Raw genomic sequence first — 17086 nt, forward strand, 5'->3', positions numbered from 1 at the left:
ACCTCATCGGTTGGTGGGATTCCTCCAGTTGCGCCAGTGATCCAGCGGCGTATATGGCTGTACCTGGGCTGGTGTAATTCTGTGGCTGCTGTCTCGGAGGACGTCTCAAGTTTTATGCTTCTTTAACACCGCCCGGACCACCTCGGCAACCCTCTCATGGCCGAACATGTCCTCGACATGCCCGACCAGTTCCTGTTCAGAACAGTCCGCACATGTAGGGGAGTCCTTGCGCCCGTGTCAGTGCAGACGCTTCGCCACATTGCAGCAGTTGAGCCGCATGCGGAGAAGCAGGCAGCGGGCGTCCCTGATGATGCGTGCGGGCAACCGTCTGGGCGCCACGCCGCTCACGACCCGAGGGTCGGAGTGCATCGTCTACCCCATGCGGGCGAGGGCAGTGCTGGCCTCGTCGAACGCGGTGACGTCTTGGGAAACTGGGGTGCCCTCCTGGTGGGCCTCCCTGGCGCGGGCGTCGCCGTTGTCGTTGCCCCGGATGCAACTGTGGCCCGGCAGGCTGTGGAGCCGCAGGTCGCAGCCTCGGGAGGCCGCAGTGCTTAGCTTGGTTGCAAGGGAGCGCTCCGGGTAGCCGCTGCTGTTGGTGGGTTGATCGGCCGCGTGCAGTTCCTGCAGGGCAGTCCTGGAGTCCGTGAGGATGACCGCCCCGGGTTGGTTATGGGGCCCCCTCTCGAGGAGGAGGTCGGCGGCCAGGTGCAGCGCTGCCAGCTCCTCCCGTGTGGAGGAAGGGGGGAAGCGCAGGCGGCAGCTCCAGCTGATTCCCTGGCGCCCCGTCGCAGGCGCTGTGCTTGATGGAGCCGTCCGTGAGGAGATGTGGGTAGCTGGTCACCACGTCGTGCAGCAGGGCGGCCGCCTCGTGGCGGATGGCCCGGGGTGGTGAGGTCGCTTGTTGCGGACCCCGCGGGGGGTCGTGGTGATCTGCAGGGCCTCCCCGGTGTCTGGTGGTGGCGGCTCCAGACAGCGGTTGGTTCGGAACCTCAATGCCCTCCTCGAAAAGAGTGAGCAGCGCTCCCATGTGGTAATTGGGCCGGCTACGAAACCTCTGCAGGAGCGGAGCCCGGTCGCGTACGGTCAGCAGGCGCTGGATGTGCCACAGCCCCGTCTGCAAGGCCCGTATCTCGATGGGCAGGGTGCCCGCCTCGGTGTAAGTGCCCGCCACTGGCGACGTGGAGGGGAGGCCCAGGCAGAGGCGGGTGCCTCGGCGTTGGTTGATCTCCAGCTCCTGCCAGTGTCGAGGTCCCAGGTAGGCGAGTGGAAGCGCGTGCAGGACACCTGAGGAGGCCATGCCGTGGAACACGCGCTGAGCCACTTGGTGGGAGCAGCCATTGCGTCGTGACAGAAGCTGCCGCACCCCTTGAAGCTCCCGTGTGATGCGTGCCCGGAGGACCTTGACAGCTGGCAGCCATGTGAACCGGGAGTCAATGAGCAGCCACAGGTACTTTACGGTGAGCCGCCAGGGAAGAGGCATCCCGTTGAGTGTGATTGGCGGTGTTGCCCGTCGAGTCCGGCATCCTCCCGGAAGACTGCCAGTGCACCCAGAGCCTACTGGAGGCACGCCTTTACTATGCGGCAGTCCTTGGTGGGGCCATGGGTCCAGAATGCCACGCCGTCATCGTACAAATCCAGCTCCACTGAGTGTCGCAAGCCTGGAGGGATGCAGTCGGGGAGAGGAGCCAGCACCAAGTTGAAAAAGAACGGGCTCAGCACGCTTCCCTGTGGCACCCAGAAGCGGACATTTCGAGGACTGCTGGTCGGCCGGCCGACCGGTCACGCAGGGTCCGGTGAAGCAGGAACGTTTGGATGTAGCCTCCTAGGCGCCCCACAACGGCCATGCCGTCCAGGGCCTCCACGATCGCCCCGTGGGCAACCGTGTCGAATGCCAAATGCATGTCCAGCAGGTGCAGGAAGGCCACATCCTTCTCGTGTCGTGCCTGTTCCAGCATGAAGATGGCGTCCCCTAGGGAGTCAGCCGTGCAGCGTTGCCAACTGAAGCCGCTTTGCTACTCCCGCAAGACGCCGCTATAGTCCGCAATCTACTCGGGACGGGCCAGGGCTGCACTCTCCATGACCTTCCCAGCAGACGACGTCAGGGACACGGGCCGGTAGGACTCTGGCTCCGTCGGGGTCTTGCCGACCTTGAGAATTGGCAAAGTGAGCCCCACGAACCAGGGTGGCGGAAGGACACGGGTCTGCCAGACCCGATTGAACAGTCGTAGAAGCGGCTCCAACTGAGTCATGTCCAGGTTCCGCAGCATCTGGCAGGTAACCCCGTTCATACCAGGATCACTCCGCCGCTTGGGGCATCGATTCAGGGCGGCTTGCAGCTCAAGGAGCGTGATGTCCGTGGAGCAGAGGGACACCACCTTCTGGTCGTGTGTGGTAGCTTGCGCCGCGTAGGGTGAGGCCGCAGGAACTGGAGGCGGGGTTTGAGCGGCCTTGGTAAACTGGTCGGCGAACAGCTCCAGCAGGGCCCCTTCTGTGATGACGAGGGATATGGCGACCGCATACAGGGGGCGCCGACTGGTGGTGGTAGGCCCCAGCAGAAGTTTAAAAATACGCCAGGCTCTGCCCGGGTCCTTGGGAGAGCCCATGGACAAACACAGCGACTCCCAGCTCTGCCTGCGGAGCTGCCGTGCCCTTCGGCGGCATTGGGCGTCCGCCCGCCGGTGCTCCGTCCAATCCTCTGGGTGCTTGCTTCGAAAAACCTTCCTCGGCAGCTGGTTGCGTCGGGCCCGAAGCCGTAGCAGCTGCATGTCCTGGAGTGCCGTGCAGAGGGGTACCTCTCGCTGTACCGTTGCCTTGTCGGCGCTCCGCACGACTGCTGCGAGGAAGTCGACTTCTGTATCCTCGGTGCATTTGGTCATTTCCTTGCGGAAGTCGACCAAGCTAGTGACTGCGGTGGTTCCCGGGGGTGACCCATATGGGGTAGAGGTCAGAACCTCACGCGCTGGCGGCGGTCTCTCAGGAATAGGCGCACCAGGGTTCGGTCGACGCAGGATTGCTGACCGCGCCACGGCGACGACAAGGGCGGACTAAAGTAGGGCTGCCGGTGTTGGCCACGTGCAGTCCACAGGTGGTGACGGCGTCTAACAGCTCTCGTCCCCTTCGGGTGGCTCGGTGACTTGAATGTGCGTTGAAGTCGCCACACAGTACAGCGTCCGAGCCCAGGTTTGCGCGCAGTCGGCACAGCACCGCGGTGTCCCATGGTTTCTGCGGAATGATGTAGAGGCTGACCACAGTAGTGTCCGTTGTTACAATGCGTTCTGTCACGGCGGCATACACCGTTGGGCCGTCAGCAACTGGAGCCATGTCAACAGGAGCACTGCTGAGGGTGGCGCGCATATGGACCGCTGCCCGCGATAGAAAAGGACGAGAACGAGGCAGTTGGGGGCATGCGCAGCGTGTGCACGCGGCAACGAGACCACGGGCTCCATCCCCACCACGGGCTGGGTCAGTGCGTGCCTGGGCTCCGGGGAAATTTGACGTCTGAAGACGGGCTCGGACCTGACAAAAGGTGTGGTTTTCTGGGACTCGGTGTCTTTCTTGGGAGCCGCGGCCGGGCGCTAGGACCCCGGTACCACAAGTTGCACCTCACAGCAAATCTGCGGCTCGATTTAGCTATCTTTGATTACTGATTAAATTTCGCATGGTTACGGAAATATAATAGGTCACGTTGTAAAGATTTAAATCGTCCTATATCGCGTTTTCTGTGAATGAAGAAAATAAAATAACTCCGGCTCGGAGTACGGTTCCGCAAAATGACGTAGTACTTGGAAGAATTCTATGGAATTATTGAGAGCACCGTAAAGTCGCTCCCCTGGAGATCTACGTTAATAGCGGTACAACAGTCGCAGTACAATCCTAGGCACACGAACTGACTTCACACGTATTAGCGCGTACAAAATACATTGATGATTTCTAACCCCTGCAAGCAGTGTCCAACTGTTAGCTGTTCTAAGCAGTAGAGCAGCCGGAAGACGCGGTAAAACACGCTTCTGGCATAGCTTTTGCTAGTGGCTCAACACTAAGTCCCTTTATTGGTATTGCATATCCTTTTTATCATGTAAGGGCGGTTTTATGTTGGACCATCACGTATTACCCATATAGTTTGGCTTGAGAACGGGGTGATAACATATTTGATTTACATGCTATAATTGTGGAAAGTTTTTGAAACGTAAATTATATTATTTAGAAGGACCATGTGATTTTTAGAATAATAGAATAGAATTCGTCTGAATATTGTAGGTTGCAAAAGCACAACTATCACACAACTATACAGAGAGCCACAACGGCAGCGAAACAAAAAACGTATGTTTTGAAATAAGGCCGAAACAGAACAGTGCCGTCTGGCTTGGCTTGAAGAATATATTTTATGTCAACGAGCGGTAGTTAGGAGAAAGCCTTCCTTTTATTCACAGTTCACTTGCTTCATCGATGTGCGGAGTCATGAACCGCGAATGCTTTTGAAATATATTGGGGACCAAGAATCGGCTGCCAATGTGTACGCGTCAAAACTACTCTTGGGCGTTCTTGAATTTTTTTTTGTAATTAGAGAGGCTATGAAATTCCGTAGTCCGGTTTATGCAGACCATGCACCCCATAACACAATTTTATCGCCTCTGAGCACCGTGACAGTTTATTCTTTTTTATGTAAAAACGCAGTCACCAAGCAAAACTCTTCTTGTGATGCTCCGAAACCGCGTTCATGAAGCGGCACTAGTGGTGTTGTGAGCGCGCACTCGTCAAATGCGGTGTTAAAATATATTTTAGGATGGCATGTGAAGTACGCTTGCCAAAAGACTGTCGATACATTCTATGTGCTCCAGTAAAAAAATGTTTGCCTGCCTAAAGAGTGCAAATGAATTTTCTTGGATCGCAGCCTCTACAATAGATAATAAGACAGTTATCTGCCTTTTAGAACGTCTAAAGTCGCCGTTTTTTGACCTTTCCAACAAACACTCGATCGATATGTTTGTTGAATTTCTGACTCGGTGTGCATCCATTGTTTATATTAAGGGGAATCAGAAAATTGTGCATTGTTTCTCTAATACGCGATCCCGTTTTTTTTGTGATTTGCACACGTCAAGCCCACTGCGAGGGTTGCCTAGTTAGTCAAGATTTCTAACCAGTTCCAGTTCTTTTACTGTTTGTTTTTACTATTCTGCAAACTTTAATATAATAGCCCGAACAAGGTCTGCAGGAAAAATAATGTAAAGCATTAGTGAAAATTCGGGTTTATATCCTATTAAAACGGCAAGAGTAACACTCAAGAACTGAAAACCAGCTTTCTGAATCAACCAACGCGAACACGACATGTCATGGTTCTAATAAAGAAAAGGAAATATGCTTAGTAGTATTCTTACTGCACTAAAAAAAATATGGCGTTGGCACGGGCGTCTGTCCAATATAAGGGGATAAACCGAAGCGAGGCCATTTTTTTCAGCCGTTTTCTTGCGGGCCAAATTCGCCTTTTCCCTTCTGGGAATACGGAAGGGTGCAATGCAAAGGACACGTGCGATCTATGTAGTGAAAACATTTCGGCCTTCGGAAGTAATTTTGCACCTGTTAGTCTTCTCAATGTGAGCCGAGTGGAAACAAACCAAGCAACCGAGAGGCAACCAGCTATGGCTACGTACAAAAAAGTGAGTTGACTTCACATTGTATTTTTTTGCTGCTCATCAGTGCGCCAAGGAAGAAAGCTGATGTGGCATATTTGAAAGTAATATGAGCACTGGTTAGCGTTGGCGTACGAAGCTTTCACTACGACGATAGGCACAGCAGAACCATCGCCTCCTATTGGTCGGGCGATTGCGTTTTAAAGTGTTCGGCAGCTTGCAATTTCTTTCTGATTTCATCGCTCTGTTTTCCAAAAACAATTTTTCTATGGTAATTTTTAGATACAGGTATGGGTCGTACGTAAAATTGTCGTTTTCAACAGAAATGAAGCAACCTTGTGCTCGGACGCACAGTTTCCCTCCACTTATCATGTTTGAGGGCGTCCCCTACCTAGAAAAAGAGGACGTCCACGGACAAGTAAATGCGTCTACGGATGAAATATGAATGAAATATGAATGAACGAATGAAATACCCGGCGGCTCCTCAGGATTGCAAGGGACAGGCAAACGTCACACGTTCAGCGAAGGATCAGGTAATGTGGCACAGCTATGAGTTGGCGGTACACCAAAAAAAAAGCGGACCTCAGGGGTATACGCCGCAAAATTACTTGAGCTGCCTCCTCTGAGCCTTGCGTACCCAAATTTAAGCACCCCTGCTGCGTGGTCAATTTTTCGCCGTAATTTTTAATGCGTGAGGAGCACTCAAGCATGATTTTATTAAGTGTTCGATATCCGCGTAACCAAACAGCGTGGCTGGATCAGAAGGCCGGAGATTGCTGGGCAGGCGATTAGCAGTATGTGTCTTGTGCTCGCGTGGTATTGGTGCGGTGCTCATTATTGGCTCTTGCGTCGCGGGTGATTTAGTTAGGGCTTATTCTTTAGATGGCACCATTTTGCCTTATGGCGCAGTTGTGCACATGAGCGATAGAAACAAAGCAGCATCAACGGATTAACACCCTGTGTCGTTCCCTGCTCTCTTGATGTCAACATACAGCGGAAACCCACTGTTTTCGTCCAGAACACTAGCGTCGTCGCGCCGAAAATTGGCGCGTTTGCAAATAAACTGCGGCGACTGGTCGATGTAGGAGTTCTCGAAAGAACTGTTGCAGCAAGGCTCACTTCAAGGAGAGTCTCAATGAAATTTAGCACAGCGCACAAAATAGGTTTGTTTTATTTTCTTTTCTGGCGTGTTTTCCGTAGCCAGAAAGTCGCAAATAACCGAATTCTGCAGCAAAACACTCCAAAAATACTCAAGTCGCCGATTGAAGTCGAGGCTTAACTCAGCGAAAAGCGATTCCCTGGATTTTGTATCAGAAAGACAAGCCCCGATCCCACAAGCCTTAATAAAACTTTATTTTTAAGCGCATTTGAAGCAGTAGCCATACACAAGACCAATGTACCGGCCAATTAAAATTATAAGAAAAACGTTTCTCCAGATGCGTTATCACCGCTAGAAGGGCACTGCAGCCAGCTAAAATACCAGTACAACATAGAGATCCTCTTGTCACACATGTACATGATAAGTATAGTGAAAATGCTTTATGGATATGGTTTTGGATCGCAAGAAATAAAAGACTTGTTTATCCAATGTGGGTCGTTAAACGTTCACGGACATTTAAACGGAAAGATGTCTCTCCGTGTAAAATGTTGCGGCCACTTTGTTCTGTAGAGTTTGGGTCACGTGCAGAGGGAAGATGAATATATGTGGTTGGATAGATTACTTATATTAACTCATAGCTTTCTCAACTTTATTGCTGTAACTCCTCGTTTTTCCTTGCCGTATTCCCATACTCTCTACTCAAGTTGCTTTATCCTTTTTTTGTTATCCCATTCACAATAGCGATCGCTTTTCTATTGCACACATCGACACGTGTAGTAACAGATACGTTCTCTGAATTACTTGGTGACGTTGTAATGCTAGTGACACAGTATGTAGGCGGCTGAGGACGTTCGCTATGCCAGTCCCTTTAGCCCCTGGCTCAGACCAGAAATCAAGGTTATTGAATTCAGATTCAATTCAATTAAATATTTCGCTGATTTTAAATAACATCAAATCAGACCTTATTTTCCTTCAGCATACAAGCGAAAACGTGCGCCTATCCTATGTGTGTTTTTTATAGAGAGCAGGGGATGTCAGGAATTAGCCGAAAAAGGCCACCATTTCGTTTAATACGATCAGATGTTCCCATTTTTTATGTTAAGGTTACAACTTTAAGCTTGAATGCATTTTCCACAGTATAACCAATTCCTCACGTAGAGCAATCAACGGCGACGGTAATCCCTGGCTATCTGTATTGGTCTATGAAAGATCGAAGCAAATTGAAAAGACCCATGAAATTTGGTTATGCCAAAACTATCGGCAGAAAATATGCCACAAATTAGTCTCTATTACACCGGTGCATGGATGTGGTAGTGCAAAGACGGGGTCCTGTAGAAAACTCTAAAATTACTTCATTATAACTGTTTTGACGGTGTTGGGGCATTGAACTCGGGCCGATAAGAGGAACGGCTTTTACGCTATGGAGTCGTTTCCTTTGACGTAGCAGCTTTGTTTGTCACGAGTAGGAAAGTGCTAACAGTTCACCCGCAGAGACACGTGGGCTTTTATCCTGGTTTATTAAATCATAACCTGCGGAAATGGCTAAGAGTCCAAGGGTCGTGCAAAGAAGGTTGCAATACAAACAGCCAAAGTTCTATGAAACGATGCCATTTTTTAGTCGGCACAAACGCGCCATTGATGGTTTTGATTGATCGTAGGGTTTAATGCGCCGACACAACGCAGGCGATGACGCGCGCCGTAGTGGAGGGCTCCGGATTATATTTCACCACCCGGGGATCTTTAACGTGCGCCGAAATCTCGAACACACGGGCGTTTTTACTTTTCGCCTGCATTAGAAAAGCGGCCGCCGCGACCGGGAGTCGAACCTGCGACCTTGTGCTCAGCAGCGCAACACCTTAACCACTCAGCCACCGCGGCGGGTACAAACGTGCCATTACGCCATTATTACTCTGCAAAGCTGATTGGCAAAGCTCGTGAGCCAAAATTATACGAAACTAATTCAACGTGAAGACCAGCTTTGAGTGGAGCCCCCGCCAGCCTCCGTTGTCATCACAAGTCAGCGCGCTTCAAACCAATAGTTACCCACCTGTTTTGCTATTCCTGTTGCCATTGTCAGTGTCCACTTTTTATAGGTAAGGTCAAAGGCCCTGGGAGACAATACATAAGAAAAATATGAGAATCTTCCACTCCCGCCCAAGATTTCAAAAGGGAAGCCGTTGCAGGCGAGAATTGCCCGACGCGAAGTTAAGTTTCAGTATCATTATTTATTTACATTGTTTCGGTGATAGTAATAGCCGCCACAAGCGTCGAAGGGGTCGTTGGTGTTGTAATATGTATTTATTGATCTTAATTACACTCCGTGCCTTGACCTTTGTCATCGCCGCGTTTTCTTCGCGGCGAGTGGTGAATGCAAAGAGATGCTCAGGATTGTATTCTTCCACGAGCTCTTCGTCATCGACGCCAGGAAGCGGTGCCGTGATTTGCAAGTCGTCTTAAAAAGGATTGCCACACTCGTAGCTATGTCTCCAATTATCCTTAATGCCTCCTCCCAAGTTCTCCCAAGCAGTGTGTCCTCTCATGTTTAGCATTAGCGCTGCAGTTTTTTACACGCGCGGTCTTGGTTCGCGAGAGCGCGGGAGCTTTTTTGGCCAAAGCCGCTGCGCATAGCGAGTACGCTCGGCGGTGGCCGCGAGGCATGCCCTCATGAGGGCCTGGCATTTTCTTTGAATTTTTTCCTGAAACAGCAATCTTAGGGCCAGTAACAACGGCTTCGCTGTTAATAGTATGAATGAAACTCAACCATAGTTGCCACACGATGTGTTATGTGTCACATGTTGCAATGCTCATCAGTTGTGCTTGAACAAAAGTGCTGCCTCCAATTATTCTGTGCAGCAGCGAATTTGGTAAAGGCGTTTCACTTGAAAGTGCTTCTATAAGTACTTCGGGGAGTGTCTGAGGATCGCACCCGAAAATAGAAAGAAAAGGAGAAATCACACGTCGTGCATTTTGTCATCTACGCGTTAGAAAACAGTGGCTTCAGACTTGTTGAGAATACTGTAGTCCACATCGTAGATCTGTACTTTAAATAAAATGTTATACACTTGTTCGATTTAACCATTCAAAACAGCCTTTAGGTGTGTGCCTCATGCCCGTAGGAAATAACATGTTAGGGAGAGTATTAAATAAGATATGTCATACAAATAAACCACACCTTTTATGAATAGAAGGCCCTAACAAGAAACCATGATGTCGAAACCGGGCAAGCCACCGTCCTTAAAACAACTGCGGCCCATCTCCCTCACTTCGTGCGTGGGAAAGTTACTTGAGTCTATCGTCTTAGCCAGACTGCAACCATACCTAGAACACGCGCCACTGCCGCACACAATGTTTGGGTTTCGACGGTTATCCACACAATGTGGCCACACTTGCTCAGAGCGAGAACGACATGTCATAGTCTCCGCCCTTCCAAGGTGACGTCTAATGACAATCACTTCCTAAAAAATGAAAGACGCTCCCACCTTAGCCACATTGATGGCGTAAAGGCCGTTGCGGCCGCGAAGAAGAAGCAAGTCGGCTGCCATCGGGTGCTTAAAAGTTCTTGATGGTCGTGAAAACTGCTTAAAGCTTCCCCACCTTCAAGTATTACGCGTTAGTGTGAACAGTCCTTCAATTGTTTTCGGTTTTGCGTGTAGCGGCTGCCCGATGAATGCACGTCATCGCAGCTACACAGCGCTTCTGCGCCAGGCCGCCTACCCATCGGTCCGGGAAGACATGGCGATGTGCAGTATGAAGCCCCTCCAGGCTTCAGCTTTTCTGTGGGCACTGACTTACACTATTATATGAACAAGATGTTTGCTGTGTTCTTTTCAAGCCACTGCCTTGATTGCGCGTTGCTCTCGCGTGAAACCAAATTGGCGTGCTACGGCAGATTTCTCGAACAAAGAAAGGACATCCCAGTGTTGTGAAATAATTCTGACCACCATGTTCTACACCCCGCTAGAAAAAGCCCTATGGTATCCTACACAATACTGTTGGCGGTCCTATACTCCGCCCCAAGCTAAAAGAATGTCTTTTTTATCACATATTAGAAAGTTTACATGTTATTTTTTGTGTTTATATTAGTTATTTTTGTGGTCCTGATTTTTCGTTATTTTATTACTATTACTATGAAGCTTTATGCTTCCATTAAGCCATACATCGTACCCGGGAAAAAATCCCGCAATCTCCACGAAGTGAATGACGATGAGAGGGGTGAAGCTGAAATGCTTATAGGTAAAACCGTGAAACATTCGCCCGCACATCATATAAAGACTCGACACGTCGAGCTTACCACCGCTCCGTTGCCAAGCCCGTCGACGACGTCGATGCTTGTGGTGATTATGTAGGCCTTGTTTGGGACGATGAAAATCTCCATGGGTAAGTTGGGGAATTCGGTGTGTGACATTTTAGCCACCTTGGCTGTCGCCTTCTGCAGACCGTCTTGTGTCGCGTACCCCCGGTACGTGTCTTGAGCTCGCAGGCGATGAACGACAACCTCTTTTTCTTCCTCTCCTCCTTGTTGGGTAGCAACGAACGCGTTGACCGTGTTGACATATTCGGACAATCTTTGGTTGGCCAATCCCTAGGGGGATCCTGCCACAATCATCATTAATGTGCCCCCCACACGGGGCACCTTGAGCAATCTTGGTGGCGGTGAGCATAGGTCGGCAAAACAGAAAGAACTCACTCAAACTCAATCACAATTTTTTTCATTCACGCTGTACTCAATCAAACTCAGACTCAAAAAGCTCGTCTGTTCACAAAATCACTCGTACTCACTCATCAAATACTCATTTGTAATCATACTCACTTGTACTCAAACTCATTTGTCCTCACGAGTATTCGTACTCAATCTGTACTCATGAGTACTGAATCTGTACTCATGAGTACTCACTTTGTACTCATGAGTACTCAACTGTACTCATGAGTACTCAATCTTCTGTACTCATGAGTACTACTCATTCTACACTCACGAGTACTACTCATTCTGCACTCATGAGTACTACTCATTCTGCACTCATGAGTATTCAATTTGTATTACTCACTAATAATCAACTTATCTGCACTGTTAGCTAGGTCGTATCTCGAATGGGAGAATAAATAGAAAAAAATAAAATGTTTGATTAGAAAAACACAGGTTACATATATATCAGGACAGAGGAAGAAAACGTCTGACGCGGTGCACTGTCGTAGGCGACTTACTGCGCGAAGGCACGTACATGTGAGATAGCGAAACGGAACATAACCACTCGCGTTGCGTCTGGCGTCTCCTCTTGTTTCAGGAATAAAACAACGAAGTCTAGGCCGGGTCGGGCTCAGGGGAGCTCGGGACTTGTCGGTGCGGCCGTGGCCGTACACTGCGGTTTTGTGCGTGTCTTCGGGTGGCAGCATTTGTCGTCCGTTTTCGTTTCCGGGCGTGCTGATACTCTCGTAATTCTGCTCCAAATCTGAATTGTGCCTGCCCGCAGGCACAGTGAAACGTTCGCGTAGATTGACACCCGTTCGTATGCAGATCACTGTCCGCTTATTCATAGATGCTCGATGCTGGCGTTTGTTTTTTTATTGTTCTGGATACTAGAAACGTCGTTAAGAAGGTGTTCGTCTCGTTGAGTTTCGGTGAATTTCAAATCTGCTTGATTTTATTGTGTGTGTGCCGTGGGATTGCCTTCGTCAGACCTGAACTTGACAGTGTTTACGGCGTTGCGTTAGCCGCGCCGCTTCCGTTGGCGATTGTGTTTGTGTAGCTCGTCGCGTGCTTGATTCATGTGGGGGCGTAGACGTCCGGTTTGTCCGGTGGCGAGCTTCGTTGGGTAGGGATGGCATAGTTCGGCGCGTTGAGGACGTTGCTTGAATTGTCGTGTGCGTTGCGTATGGTGCGGGAGCCGTTTGGATTTTCGTTTAGTTTGCGGTAGCGTGGCGTTTTCGTAGGGTGGCATGGCTGATCGGTCAAGGTCGTTGTGGCTCCGTGCTCGTAGTCGCAGTGGTTGTTTCGGAAGTGAAACCGTTGTGGTGGGGAAGCAGGCGTGGTTCATGCCGTCCGTTCGGTCCCACATTCCTTGCCATCGCAAGCATGACTTCATCGTTAGGGCATTCGATGCCTTCATCTAATTCGGGTTCATTTGTTTCCGTTCTTGCCGTGTCCGTGTCGTCGCTCAAGCCCTCGTCTTTTGCCCGTTGTTTCGAGAATGCTATAATCGCTATCTTTCCCATACAAGCAGGCTCCGTTCGTCCCGAGTCCGCTTGCTCGCGGTTGCGTCCTCTTGTACGAAATGTTGTTTGTCGTGTAAGTCTCGGTCAGAGCGTGGGTGCCGGGGATCTTGTTCGTTCTAGCTCGGACATGCCGCATGCGCTGGCCGTGTCATTGCTCGTTGACGGACCTACCTACACGAGTGTTATGTCATTCGTCCGCTGGACATCGGGCTGAAGCAGCGGGTGTGGAAACTCGTACGTTCCGGTAGGGTTGAACTGCGTGCGCTGGGTCTATTGTCGCTTGTGGCCAGGTGATTTCTGCGGTTGTAACATTCGCTGGCCAAGTCCGGATAGCAGCAGTGGGAGCAGAGGATGTCGCGAATAGTGGTTTCCTCCGTGTGTGCTGGCTTGGTGGCGTTCCGTGCGCTGTGCATTTCGTTCGCCGGGGTCAGCTCCACTGGTTGAAGTTGGATGTCGTTCGTCGCCTCTGGTGCGTTTCGTGCGCTGTGCGTCTCGTTTTATCTAGGAAACTCCCCTATAATTGGTGTACGGTTGTTCGCCACGTATGGCGCATTTCGGCCACCGTGCGTCTTGTTCGCTTGATGTGCTGTCCCGGCGCCGGTCCACGCAACCAACGACATCAAATCCACCAATCCGGATGTGATGTCGTTGGTTGCGTGGACTGACGCCGGGACAGCACGAGCGAAAAATGTACGTACTGGCTCCGTTGCGTTCCGTGCTCTCAGCGTTCTGTTCGTGTACGTCTGTACCGGAATAGCGGGTGCCAGGAACGTTGTGCCTTCTGGCTTGTGCATGCTGCGTACGTTGCGCGTCTCGTTGCTCGTTGCTGAAATGACCTGCGCGTGGGCGATGTAGCTCGTGGGCAATGTAGCAGAGCAACGTGTGTTCGTGATCTCGCCAGAAATGCACTGACCTTCGATGCGTTTCCGTAATCGTGGCGATTACCTGGGAGAGGTCCGGTGAGCACGCAATCACAATTTTGCATGCGTCGTCTCGTTCATGTGCGTGCCGTCGTGCATTCTGCCTATGTCCGGATCTCCTGCAGTCCAGGCACCGTGGGAAACGTGCGGCCGGCTCTCGCCAGTTGTCTCTGAAAACTTTCGCGTTCATCACGCACTCTTAACAACTGACCTGATCATATTGTCAAGTTTCTCAAGATCGTTTTGTCATACCTTGAGATAGGGCACTGGATATGTTATGTGGCTGATGACGAAGGCCTGCACTAGGAGAAGCGTCTCGCATTCCTGGAGGCCCCCGTGTTTGCCTGATACTCGACCGTTCAAGCGGCTGATTTGTTCACACGTGGATTTAAGTTTGTTAAAGGCAATGGCGTTATTGCATTTGTTATTACTCCCTTCTAAAACGTCCACCGAACGTTTAACACAGCTCGGGATGCACAATAGGATCACTGAGCTCATAGAGGCTCCGTACGCGAGTCAAATCATGCGACTGTCAATGACAACTACTGGCAGGCAGGTCCTTGAAGATCTCGGCATCGCTCTACCCCCTACCACTGAAGACAGAGCGGACATCCCTCCCCCGGCGCCGCAAACTGATCGTTAAACCTCTACCCCGTAATATGCATCCTGACCGAAACTCAGGAAAAAGGCAAGCCCTAGCAACAGCCATAACAAAACAATATGGCACCCGTAAAAGCGTGTATTATGTAGACGCAGCGAGGCCCACACCGGAGGGCATCTGTACGGTTGCGGTCCTGCATGAGGGAATACAGGTGGATGGACTATCGGTGAAAACGAGTAAAATTGAGTTTGCTGAAGAGGCGGCTATAGCTTTGGCCGCCACTCTGACGCAACGCACATAATGTCTGACTCGCAACAAGCTTGCCGAAATTTCATCAGGGGGCGGATAGCACTTCTAGCTAGAAAAAAAATTCTCACAAATGCCAACCCAGAAATATCCGACACCATAAAACAACTTGTATGGGAACCTAGCCATCAGGGAGTAGAGGGGAACGAGGCTGCGCACACAGCCGCCCGAGCGTCTCTCCCGCGGAGTTCCTCTGACTTCCCAGGCTCTGACCGTACACTTGTACCTTACCCGCTAACCACATTCTCTGAGGTCACAACATACCTGCGCCACGGTAGGCGGGCGTTCCCGGTGCCCGCCAAGGGCCTGTATAGAACTGAGGAGCGCCATCTTCGCCGGCTGCAGGCGGGCTCATTCTACAGCCCCGCAATGCTCAAACACATCAACCCGTCCTTCTCGGGTTCGTGTAACTTCTGCGGTCAATGGGCAGACACGTATCATATGGTATGGGCCTGCCAGTATAATTCAGGGTTAAAAGTCAAAGTGAAGCCAACGAGGGAGGGCTAGGAGGCGGCCCTGTCCGGCTACTCGAACCTAGAGTCTCAGCGGGCTCTCGTCCAGCGGGCACTGGCGGCGGCCTCGACCAATGGGATCCCGGACTGAGGAATACCACCCACGCAAGAAAGGCCTAACCACGTCTCCCTCTCTTTAACTCTGTCTTGTACATTAAGAAAGTTTTTCCTCCTCCTCCTCCTCCTCCTCCTCCTCCTCACGCAGCCTCCTGCTCTCAAACAGCGTCGCTTGCAGTATCCTCTGCCGTTTGGTGTCGGAGGCAGCCTGAAGTAGTGTTGGCACATTCGTTCGTTTGGAGAGATGGCGACATTCTCCGTTCTCATCTAGAAGACACAAGACGATGTCGTCCTTACGGCCAGAGCAGCCTTCGTAATCGTAGTGCGCTCACGAACTGCTGTTTCTTCGCAGAGCATAGGACGTAGAGTTCCGTTAAAGTCAGCAGTGTGTCGACCACCGCTGACATGGAGTCCGTCGGTGCCCTATGTCTGCGTGCCGCACTCTCGTAGTAGTGGTGCGGTTCGTCCACGTTGTTCGTCTCTTCGTCGCTTCGTCTTCTCATGGCCTCAAATCCTGATCCTGTCGACTGCAACATCTTAGCTAGGTCGTGGCTCGAATGAAAGGCTAACAGAAAAAAATAAACGTTTAACTAATTATGCGAGGCTAAACAAAATATGCGAGGCTAAACAAGGCGTCGCACGCGTTCAACTGGATATTATGATGTCGGATTCACAACTCACAAACGTGCTTAGGTGTACTCGGATATTTTATTTGGGCGAATTCCACCGCCGCGCCTGTACGGTGGGGCTATATGCTCACTTGTAAATGGCACAACACGAGACCATATTACTAGCGAACCTGAGCAAAATGTTTCAAAACGGGAACCTAATAAAACCATATGGGCGCACGTACATCAGCCGAATTGTCGCTTGAATACGCACAGCAGAATGGTGCGAACAATTTCGGTGAGACAAACGTTACAAACTACGCAGTCGGTTTGACGGGAGTTACGTAAACTAACTGCGACTGTTGAAATGAGCGGTCCGGCTCACGAAACGACTACACAGCGTGACATGCGTCTGCAGAAACTTCTGAAGACCGAAAAAGAGGGACTTCAGTACGCCTAGTGCGTGCATTGTTAGCAGCCTCCACCGCCTCTCCCCAAAAACAACTGGGAGGGAGCAAGCGCAATGAAGCCGGCACGCGTTCAAAGGCCGCGTCAACAAAAATAACTGCGGCAGTCAACAAGTGCCATAGGAGAAGAGCAACTGCGGCCGCGTTTCCCGCCGGCCCCTCACCCCCTCGTTTTTCCCTCTTCACCGTGACCCCTTTGCGAGCGACCGCCGAGAAGCGTCAAACAGGGACTGGGAAAGGGGGGGAGGTGCAGTTTTCATTGTGTAATTTCGCCATCCTTGACTGTTAAGCTGCACAGCAGCACCGCTAAATGTTTGCGACTCGTACACGCGCGTCCGGACTCGAGCTCGTGACAAAACGTGTTTGCACTACTGTACTCACGAGTGCATATACTCAAGAGTACAAGCACTCGCAAAACCAGTATTCATGAGTATTGTACTCATGAGTACTGTGTACTCACGAGTACTGTGTACTCATGAGTACTCATATTCATTAGTACTCAAACTCGCGAGTACTCATAAATACTGTAGTCATGAGTACTCATAATCATGAGTAGTGTACTCATGAGTACTGTACTCACAAGTAGTGGATTTACCCCTGTACTCACTCGCCATCATAATCACCTTTTTTTCTCGGTGTGTACTCAATCATCATCGTACTCACTCATGAGTTTGAGTAC

Source organism: Haemaphysalis longicornis, unplaced genomic scaffold (genome assembly GCF_048455015.1).
Source record: "Haemaphysalis longicornis isolate Haplotype H1 unplaced genomic scaffold, Haemaphysalis longicornis Haplotype H1 scaffold_10, whole genome shotgun sequence".
Classification (NCBI taxonomy): Eukaryota; Metazoa; Arthropoda; class Arachnida; order Ixodida; family Ixodidae; genus Haemaphysalis; species Haemaphysalis longicornis.